Source organism: Pinus tabuliformis, chromosome 4_1 (assembly GCF_031772625.1).
Source record: "Pinus tabuliformis cultivar Carrire ecotype Pingquan chromosome 4_1, CPIR1, whole genome shotgun sequence".
NCBI lineage: Eukaryota > Viridiplantae > Streptophyta > Pinopsida > Pinales > Pinaceae > Pinus > Pinus tabuliformis.
The window spans coordinates 289,569,818-289,581,868 of NC_142303.1; positions in this window are offsets into that span (position 1 = coordinate 289,569,818).

The window sequence follows — 12,051 nt, forward strand, 5'->3', positions numbered from 1 at the left end:
ATTGTAAAGCTGGTTTAGAGAGCTATCTGATGATAGAGGTTAGAATTGCATGTGTGCAAGTTCATTCTATCTAATTCACTGTGTAATCAACTTCTTCCTTCTCATTCCTAATAAAAGCGGTCGCCCATCTTGAAAGCGAACTCGGAGACGTAGTCCATTAGGGAAAAACTCCGTAATCAATCTTGTTGTCTGGTATATCTGTGTATTCATTGTTTTCACTTCTGTTTTGCATCTTACTTATGGTTTGTCAGTTGTCGTAAAGTGATCAATTCAAGCAGTTTTCCTCGATTTCCATGCTTTCAATTAACATTCAAACTCATTAATGGATAATCAATTCTACATTAGTATTTAGTTTATGATCATTTTAGATCATATAATTTGGTACCAGAGCAGGTTGCCTTTGTAGAATGTGCCATTGAATGTTAACCAAGTCTAAGTCGCAACGAGGAGAAGGAATCCTTAAGCAGATCGATCCAAAGATTGGAAAGCGATGAGTCATTCAAAAATCGACCACGTCAGGACCTGATGCAGGTGAAAACACTAAAACAAAGATGAATGAGGAATAGTTTTAGTAGGCATTCTTAATTATGCAGCATATGTTGGGAGAATTGTACGAAGACAAGAAGGCGAGAGATGCTTCTTATTCAAAGGCATTGAAGAAGGAAAAGGTAAGGAAGAATGATAAATCACTTTCACCTCCATCATCTCCATCATCCTCTTCTTCTTCTTCTTCTTCTTCTTCTTCTTCCAGTGCAGAACCTGAAACAGAAAAGAAACCTAGAAAAACATCTCTTTTGAAACTTGATCTTAAATTTAAGTTACTTGTTTATGATGGTGAAATGAATCCTGAAAAGTTAGATAACTAGATAAAGCAGTTAGAAGTGTATTGTCACATTCAGAACATTTCTAGAGATAAAAATAAAATTCAGTTAGCTACACTTAGAATGGGGGGAACAGCTTTAATGTGGTGGGAAAGACAGATAGATGTAAAGCGTAAAGGAAAAGTCATCTCTTCATGGTCTAAGTTTTTGAAAGCTCTTAGGAAATAGTTCTATCCTTTAGGATAGATGCAACAAGTTGTTATTGATTGGAAGCATCTAAGGCAAGGTAAATGGCAGAGTGTTGAGGATTTTACTCAAGAGTTCAGGAAGAAAGCATTGGCGCTTGGTATTTCATTGGATACATGTGAAACTTTGTTAAAATAAATCGATGGTTTACATTCATATTTACAGCATACTTTATTGATGTTTAATCCTGATGATTTTGATGAGGTGTGTGTTCAGGCCATACATATTGAATCAGGTGGCAAACCATTAGAGTTGTCATCTCAGTCATCCAGAGAGATGGAAACTATAGATTCCAGTGACAGTAAGGGGAAGAACATTTCGAAGAGAAAGAAATCAGTGATCGTTCAGAAGGAAATACCTACTTGTTCTCATTGCCAAAGAATTGGTCATGATGAATCGAAGTGCGGAAAGTTCATCCAGAACCTAAGCCCAAAAAGTTCCTTAAGGTGAAGGATGAAAATAAGGCCATTGTAGCAGTCTAGCAGGATCTAGGTTCAAATTCAGGTGATGAAAGGAGGATAACCGCCAAGGTTACAACAGGTAAAAATTTTGATACTAGTTCAAGTTCGAAAACTAATGTATCTTCTTCAAACATAAATCCTTCACATGAGGATAAAAGAGTTGAACTCTTCCACATAAGGATAACTTCTAAGCATACAAAGATTGACACAATGTTTTATAGTGGATCGCAAGAAAATTTAATATCTGAACATATAGTTAATCAATTGGGATTGGAAACACAAAATCATCCAAGACCATACCCATTAGGTTGGATTAATAAATCAACTCAGATACATGTCACAAAGCAGTGTCGGTTAAAATTTTCAATTACATCTAAGTACATTGATGAAGTGGAGTTAGATGTGGTCCCAGTAGACATATGTGGAGTTGTCTTAGGAAGTCCATATCTTTATGATAGAGATGCAGTGTTTTACAAAAGAGAAAATAAATATCACCTAAAGAAAGAAGGGGTTGAATTTATTGTTAGGGCACATAAAGTCAAATCAAACTTGGATTTAATTGTTACAAATCAAGTTAAGCAGTTTATAAGTTCAAGTAAATATGTACTCATGGTAATTAAGGAACAACATAAGGTTGATTGTTCAAGATGCGAGATTTAGTTTATAGATTAATTGGTCAAGGTGGTTAATTCTTTTCCAAGAAATCCTATTCATGAACAAGATAAGCAACATGAGATACATTTAATGTCCTATGAACGTCTTATTAAAGACAGAATGAATCTCAATTCATTCATTCAACTGAATTCTAGAAACTATCATCATCAGCAATGTATTGCAGGGAATGGTACATGTGAGTCTAAACAGAGACTAGTTTCAGATAGTATGTTTATTTTCAATTTCAAGGGTGTAGGTCAGTACCGGGGAAAGGCAGTGTTACATTTCTTTGGTAATGCATCATCAATTCATACTTTAAAAAGTAATGAAGCCTCTTTTCAAGTGGAGAGGAAGTTTATAAGTTTTCATGACAGGGCATTTTTAAAAGCAGATCTAAGGTTTCCTTATCATGATTTGAAAACTAATGCATTAAGTGAAAATATTAGTCAACGGAAATATCAATTAATAGATGAAGAAATAGTGATTCAAGTAAATCAACAATTACTTAGATACTTTCAAAATCAAACTAAGTTGCAGCAATCTTTACTTCACAGCTGGATGAGTTATGGGCAGCAAGTTCACTTAGTAATCAGTGAACAGGAAAGTAAATCAAGTCAAGTAATTGATGTGAAGTCAAAATCAAAGGAGTCTTTGAATATTTCACTTATTCTGGAAAGTAGATTGTTAATACCCATCAGATGTATTGAAAAAAGTTCTGCAAATATTGTTTTCAAAGATGTTTTCGAATCACTAACTCATGATTATTCGTGGAAAGAATTCAATTTCCATGTTGATAACAGGTTGTTTTCCCATTGTCGTAAGTTGTTCATACTGCAGGTGGAAGAAACAGGTCACCAAATAAAAAGGTATCATGGTCAGAATCATCAGTGTCATCACATGCATGTGATTGATTGAATGTATTGGTACATCGTCAGGTCAAGGTGGAAAGGGAGGGAGTTCTACCCTCATCGACTATTTGTTTAGTCAAACTTTTGTGGTCCAAAAGCTTTCAAGTGGAGAGGAATGATCCAGTAGGATCCGTCGATCCAATTGCACAAGTGTTTAAAGTGTCATCATCAGATTTCATGGGTATCGTTCAGTGTCGTCATCACTTCAGTTCAGCTTCGACAAATCGACAGTGTTGTGGATCAAGTTGTTCAAGTAATGTTCATGGCATTCAGTTGATGTGGTATTTGTACCTAGATGTTGACTTATGTACATTAACAATTAGACCAGGATTGGTTGACGACATGTGTTTTTTCATTCGTCAAGCAGGATTGATGTCGACATGGTTGTGTCATCCATTGCAGAGGTTTGATGTGTCGACATAGGTGTCATCCATGGCACAGATTCATCGTTCGAGTTGTCATTGCAAAGCTAACTGGAGTCAATGATGTGCATGGGTTGTCGTTGTGGCAGAGGATCGATATCATCATTTGTCGATGATCGACATAGGTTTATTATCATCGTGTGACAAATTTCGCGAACGTTGCATTTTGACAAAATTGTACATGTGGGTTTTTAAAATAAATCCTAATCTATGTACAAACCCTAAACCTATGCCTAAAAATTCTTCAAAACCCTAATCTATGTATCAAACCCTAATCCTATGTTAAAACACCAAACCCTAATCAAAACCATGTACTAAACCATGGCATTCAAAATCTATGTGTTAAATACAATACCTAAGCCTAAAACCCTGGCTCCAATAACTCTCAACCTATTTACCATGTAAAACATTACAAAGAATACAAAATTTTTCATAACAGTTCCTAACCGCATGTTTAGACCGCAGCGGAACCATGTAAATGTGACCAGCATTATCCTAAACCATCGGAGGTATGGCTGACCGTTTTGGGTTAACCACCAGTTCATAGACCACGGTGAAGGCTTGGCATGTGAATGTTGCCTTGTAAAACCATCAGGGTATGTGCTGGTAGTTTTGGAGAAGACCATCTGTAAACTGTGTCCAAACCGTGGAGCAGCTATCACATGCGACAGTTAGCGCAACCATCGCCTTGACCATCGGGGGAAAAGTTTACCATGGCAGTCCATGGTTTGATTGCAACACTATTCACATGACCACTGGCTATCCAGCGCACCGTTAAGAAACTGTTGTCGTTTTATGGTTAAACCAATATCTATTTTGGGTTTTTATGAATTAAATTAGTTTTCAATTAATTTGAGGACCTTAATAAACCCTAAGGTATCCCCTGAGGTGGCTAAAATCAAACCAATTCAACCTTCAAGTCATCTTATACACCTCAAAGTCAGCCAAAGGAGGTTTTTATGCATCTTCAGGCCTATAAAGGTAGTTTTTCCCTCATTGAGAAGGGGGAGTGGTTTTTGACTTTTCATGTGCAGGTTCTGGAGGGATAGAGGTTGTTTTGTTTTCAGTGTTTCGGGAGCATCCGGAGTCGAATTTGGAAACCGTAAGTGGTGTTGGAAAGCTGGTTCAAAGAGCTATCTGATGACAGAGGTTAGAATTGCCTGTGTGCAAGTTCGATCTATCTAATTCGTTGTGTAATCGACTTCTTCCTTCTCATTCCTAATAAAAACAGTCGCCCATCTTGAAGTGGACCCGGAGACGTAGTCCATCAGGGACGAACTCTATAATCAATCTTGATGTCTGGTATATATTTGTATTCATTGTTTTCACTTCTGTTTTGCATCTTATTTATGGTTTATCAGCTATCTTAAAGTGATCAATTCAATAAGTTTTCCTCAATTTCCATGCTTTCAGTTAACATTCAAACTCATTAATGGCTAATCAATTCTACATCAGTATTTAGTTTATGATCATTTCAAATCAGTAGACCCTAGAAAATTTAAAACCATTAAGGAATGGAAAATCCCCACATCCATAAAGCATCTGCGAGGATTTCTTAGGTTGACAGGGTATTATCACAAGTTTCTTAAGAATTATGGGAGAATAATAGTACCTCTAACAACATTATTGAATAAAGATGCATTTTCATGGACTCCAGAAGCAACAAAGGCCCATTTAACATCTTAAAGAGGCAATGTGCCAAGCACTAGTCTTAGCTACACCGGACTTCACAAAGACCTTTATTGTGGAATGTGATGCCTCGGGAAATGGAATTGGTGATGTTTTAATGCAAGATTAAAGACCCATTGCTTTTGAAATTCGTCCAATCAAAGGAAAGTATTTAAACAAAGGTATTTATGAGAAGGAAATGTTGGAAATACTGCATTCACTTAAGAAATGGTGACCCTACCTAATGGGAAGACACTTTAAGATAAAAATGGATCATGATAGCCTTAAATACTTTTTAGAACAAAGATTATCTTTAGAAGAGCAACAAAAACGGGTCACAAAGATGTTGGGTTATGACTTTGAAATCATCTACAAAAAAGGGAAGCAAAATGTTGTGGAAGATGCGCTCTCAAGAAAGGATGAGGATGTGGAAGCATTTCTTTGTGCCCTTTCTATTATCCAACCAGATTGAATAAACAAAGCAAGGGATGAATTGAAGAATGATGAAGAAGTGTGGGCACTCATTCAAAAGTTACAATAATATCCCATTACATCTGATACATTTAGCTAGAAAAATGATTCATTATGGTACAAAGATCAGTTATACCTATGTAAGAATTTCCAACTCAAACAAAAGATTCTTAGGGAATTGCACACCTCTCCTTTAGGAGGGCACTCAGGATTTCTAGAAACTTACCACAGGGTTAAGAAGGAATTTTTTTGGGATGGCCTTAAATTAGATATTCAAAAGTTTGTGGCAGAATGTTTGGTTTTCCAACAAAATAAAGTTGAAACAATTAAGACCCCAGGTCTATTACAACCTTTATCCATTCCACGCCAACGTTGGGAGGAGGTTTCAATGGATTTTATCACAAGTTTACCCAAGTCTGAAGGAAAGAGTGTTATCATGGTGGTAGTTGATAGACTTACCAAGTATGCACAGTTTTGTGCATTATCTCATCCATTTAAAGCGAGTACAATTTCTATTGTATTTATGGAAACAATTCAAAAGCTACATGGAAACCCAAATATTATTGTAAGTGACAGAGATCCCATTTTCACTGGAAATTTTTGGACAAAATTATTTTCTTTCCTTGGTACTAAATTATCTCATAGCTCATCTTATCATCCTCAATCTGATGGGCAAACTGAGATAGTAAAAAAATGCTTGGAAGGACATCTCTGTTCCTTTGTATCTATTAAATAGACACAATGGTTCAAATGGTTGCCTCTAGTTGAATGGCGGTATAACAATTCCTTCCATACTGAAAAAAATAAAAATAAAAATAAAAATAAAAAAACATAAAAAATAAATAAAAAATAAAAAATAAAAAATAAAAATAAAGATAAAAATAAAATAAAATAAAAATAAATAAAAAATAAAAATAAAAAATAAAAAAATAAAAATAAAATAAAAATAAATAATAAATAATAAATAATAAATAAAATAAAATAAAATAATAAATAATAAATAAATAAAATAATAATAATAATAATAATAAATAAATAATAAAAATAAAAATAAAAATAAAAAAATTAATTAATTAATTAATTAAAAAAAATGACCCCATTTATGGCACTTTATGGATATCATCCACCATCCATCACATCATATTTAAGAGAAAATTCTAAGGTTCAAGTTGTGAAAGATCACATCGAGCATCAACAACAAGTTCTCCAACTCTTAAAGGATAACCTCACTTTGACGCAGAATAGAATGAAACAACAGGTCGATCAACATCGCAGTGAAAGAAGTTTTGATGTAGGTGATTGGGTATTCCTATGGCTACAACCATACAAACAAATTTCCCTCAAGCAAGCTAAGAAGGATAATAAATTATCGCTAAAGTATTATGGTCCGTACAAGGTGTTTCAAAAGATAGGTACTATGGCATACAAATTGGAGCTTCCTGCAGCTTCCCGAGTGCACCCAGTTTTCCATGTTTCATGCTTAAAGAAGGTTATAGGTGACAAGCTCCTAGTTCAAAAAATATTGTCATAACTTGATGAGGAAGGAAAAATCATAGTGGAACCTGAAGCAGTCACAAAAACAAGAACTCGACAGCTACGAAATCGATCAATTTCAGAGTATCTCATCAAGTGGGAGAACTTACCCCCTAAAGATTCCACATGGGAGGATGAGAATTTTATACATAAGCATCCAGAACTACTCAAGCATTGAGGGCAACACTTTTTTGAAGGAGAGGGGCATGTTAGGTCCCTATAATACTAGTGATTCCCCCATTACTATTGTCATTGTAGCCCTTATTGTTATTGTTGTGCCCCTATTGTCCACATATTGTTATTATTGTGCCCCATAGAAGCCCACTATTGTTATGTTTGTTCCCTTATACTATTATTGTTATGTCGACTTTGGTCATATTATGACCCCTTAGACTCCTATATATAGAAAGGAGGTCTTGTCATTTGTATCATCCAAGAATTGTTCATTTGTGTAATGTAAAGGAGGTTGCCCTCTCGAAGAGGCTGATTTCTAAGGTGTTGATCTTTCTTTTCTATCCTTTTGTGAGTTGGATCATAACACTCTGATTTCGCCAGGAGGGTCTTAGATAGGACATAGGTATAGCAATCAAATGATGATCCTCCAATAGATTCTAGATCCCATCTGATAGAGAGTCAATCTGAGCATTCAATCCCCAGGATTTAGCATATCCGAGGGAGAAATTAAGATCCCCCCCCCCCCCCAATAATAATATTCTCTACTTGAAAGTAGTCATAATTTAGTAACTTCTACCAAAATGTAATCCTATTGATACAGGGCCCATAAACATTTATAATCCTCAGCTCCCTTCCACCTTCTGCTGAGTAAATATCAACACTTATGAACCCTTCCCCTCCCCGGGAGTTCAGTAACCTTATGGACCTTGGATCATGTCCCAATATCAAAAAAAAAAATAACGCCCACGTGCATCCAGTGAAATTAAATGCCATCCAAGAGAGATGGCCTCGAGGATGGGAATAATTTGTGAGCCAGCCGCAAGTGTCTTCTAAAGAAATATAATGGTTACCACTTCCAATTTCATCATCTGACGGAAGGCTAATTTCTTAGCAGGGCTAGCCAATCCCCAATAGTTGTATGAGATCCACTTCATGGAGGACCAAGGGAGAGGGAGGTCAATGCTCTAAGGACCTTGTCAATGGGTTGTTTCCGACCTAGTTCCACATCTAGTCCAGCCTAGAAAATGGCTTTGGACATGTTGGAGTGTCTACCACTGGAAGACTTGGATTATAGAGGCAAGGAGGTAATACCAATTTCACTACCGTCCCCTAGGGTTAAGTGGGTCAAATACCTAAGATTATAATTGTGGCTCTTACTGGATTCAGTGGATGGCTCCATGAGGGAGACTGGATCTGGTATTCCAGTGATAGTAGGAGGAGTGGGGGAAAAATGGGTGCAGATGGGACCAATGTGAAAACATTAGAGGGGGAACAAATAACAGGAACAACATTATGAAATTAAGAGAAAGGAAAATAAACAGATGATGATAAAGGGAGGGATGGAGGGATAGTGAAGGTACCCGCAACAAAGACAGTCACCGTCACAGCCGCATGAGATTTGGTGATACATGGGGATGGGGGACGAATATTCTCCTTGCAAGTGTCATGAACTGCCTGTGAGTCCATTTGTGAATTCTCCTTGTGTCGAACAATTGCCTTCCCTTGCTAATCTAAATCCTGTTTAATAGTCGCTTGTTCAGGCTAAGCAACCGAAGCAAAGCTTGATGCAAGTAGTGGGAAATCTTTGTATAAATTTCCAATCTTATGACACCTCCTGCAGTGATAAGGAACCCCCTCGTAGTCTAGTATCTGTACCCTACAAGTGTATGTTATGAAACCAACTCACAACAAGATAGAAAAGATAGATCAATGCCTTAGTTTTCAGCCTCTTCGAGGGGGAAACCTCCTCTACATTACACAAATGAACAATTCTTGGATGATACAAATGACAAGACCTCCTCTCTATATATAGGAGTCTAAGGGGTCATAATATAATCAGAGTCGACATAACAATAATAATGTAAGGGCACAATAATAACAATAGTGGGCTTCTATGGGGCACAATAATAACAATATGGGGACTACATGGGGACAACAATATAATAAGGGGGTTGTACTACTAACAATAAGGGGTTACACTAGTAGTATAGGGGCCTAACATGCCCCTCTCCTTCAAAAAGTGTTGTCTTCAATGCTTGAGTAGTTATTGATGCTTCTGTATAAAATTCTTGTCCTTCCATGTGAAATCTTCAACAGGTAAGTTCTTCCACATGATGAGATGCTTTGAAATTGATCAATTTTGTAGCTATCAACTTCTCGGTTTTGTAAATGCTTCAAGTTCCAATATGCTTTTTCCTTCTTTGTCAAGTTCTGGCAATATTGTTGGAATTGGGATATTCGGAAACTTTTGAATGAGTTCCCACCCTAGTTCGTCATTCTTCCATTCATACCTTCCTTTGTTTATCAAATTTGGTTGGATAATTGTACCAACCTCTACCATTTCTGCAACCATATGTTCAATTTCACTCCTTTGGGCATATGGATATCTATAAGGCTTGACATTTGAAGGAAAACCTCCTAGAATAAAATGAATAGCATGATCATGATCACGAATACGTGGGAGACCTTTGGGAGTCTCAAATACCTTGGAATGATTGTCCAAGACTTTTTGGAGATCTAGAGAAATACATGATTTCGATGTGTGAACAGTTAGCGAACATAATTGTGCAATTACACCTCATTGTTCTTTCTTTAGAAGCTTTGTCATTCCATCAAAGTTGATTATCTTTTTTGGTTTCCCTGTGATACCCCTTAATTCAACTTCCTTTCCTTCTGAAGAAAATTTCATAAAACGTTCTTGAAAATTAAAAGCTATTGTACCCAAGGATTGTAGCCATTGGACTCCTAGTACAACATCAGCACCACCCATTGGAACGGAAAACATTGGGCTATTCAATACATATTCTCCCATGGATAGCTTGATATTATGGCACTTTCGAGAGAAATTTATGGTTCCTCCACTTACAACCATCACTTGACACTCTGGTGCTGGATCTAGGAAGCAATTCAAGTCCTTGGCTATATTACAATTAATAAAATTATGGGTACTACCCGAATCAATCAACACTATTACCTTTTTCTTCTTGATATGTCCTTATATCTTTACAGTTTGAGGAGTGGTAGTTCTGATGAATGCATTACAATATATGGTCAGATTCATTTCTTCTTTCTCTAGGGTTGGTTCCTGGTGGATATCCTTTTCTTTTGATGTTTCTTGATACTTTTCTTCCTGATATTTCACTGTTTGAACCTTCTTCTTCGTGATATGTCCTTCTATCTTGAGAGTTTGGGGAGTGGAAATTTCTTCCAATGCTTTACAAGATATGGTCGGATTCATTTCTTGATGCTCGATGTGATCCTTCACTTCTTGAACATTTTTCTTCTTGATATGTCCTTCTATCTTGATAGTTTGAGGAGTGGTAATTTTGGCCAATGCATTATAAGATATGGTTGGATTCATTTCTTCTTTCTCGATGTGATCTTTCACTTCTTGAACCTTTTTCTTCTTGATATGTTCTTCTATCTTGAGAGTTTGAGGCGTGGTAATTCTTGCCAATGCTTTACAAGATATGGTCAGATTCATTTCTTCTTTCTCAGGGGTTGGGTCCTGGTGCATATCCTCTTCATTTGATGTTTCTTGATCCTTTTCTTCCTCCTCTTCATTCTCTATGTAAAATAATTTCTTCTCAACACACTTATGACCTTTAGTGCATTTTCTATCACAATTGTAACAAAGCCCTTATTTTCTTTTTTCTTCCAATTGTTGTGGTGTAACCCTTGTAGGTTGTGGAAGGCTAGGAGAAACAACACTTCCATCTTTATAGTTGTGAGAGGTAGAATTCCTTGTTGCCATAATTTTGCTTTCCACTTTGTAACAAAGCCCTTTTTCTCTTTTTTCTTCCAATTGTTGTGGTGTTGCTCTAAAGAAGGTGTTGCTCTTTGTATTCTCATAATGTGCTATAATTTCCTCCATGAAAATTGACCACGTAACAAGTTGTTTACGAGAACAAAGCCTTTTATACCATAAAAATTGATCTTGTTCTAAATATGAAGATGCAATACATACCTTTTGTAATAGTGGTACACCATGTAGATCAAAATATTTCTCCATCTGTAGTATCCAATTTACCAGATCCTTGCCATCAAACTTCCTCATCTCACTTTTTTCTTGATTTTAGGAGCTCGATCTTGCAACAACAGTAACTCTGTACTTTAGGATCTTTAAGTTCTGAAATTGTGACGTGCACTATCCCTCTATGTCCTCTTTCCAATGCCACCAGTCTGTTCGAATTTAGATTCTCCAAGAAAGAGTTATGCACAATCTCCCAAGATGACCTGATTATGGACCTTTTCAGAAGAGAAAACTTGTATGAAGTGCCATGTGTCATTGTTTTGACCTACGGATCTAAAAAATATGCACAAGAAACTACAGTTCGTTCTCTTTCTGTAACTTCTTACGAAATTTAATCCGGTGCTCAAAACAAAAGTTATGACGATTTTCCCTAGGTCACCTGTTTGGAATGTAATTCAGGAGTCTACAAAAAGGCTAACTTCCTCCAATCATATCTCTGCAAATATAGCGCAAAAATCTCTAAAATTCGGATCCGAGGTTTAGAACGATTTTGGCCCAAATGGGTTTTTTTGTAGCATCTGAAACGTCACAGAAAACAAGTTATAGTGCAAATGCCATGATGACCTGTTTGGAGCAGCGAAACCCTAGAATCCAAAGCTCTGATACCAAATGTTATGAAACCAACTCACAAAAAGATAGAAAAGATAGATCAACACCTTA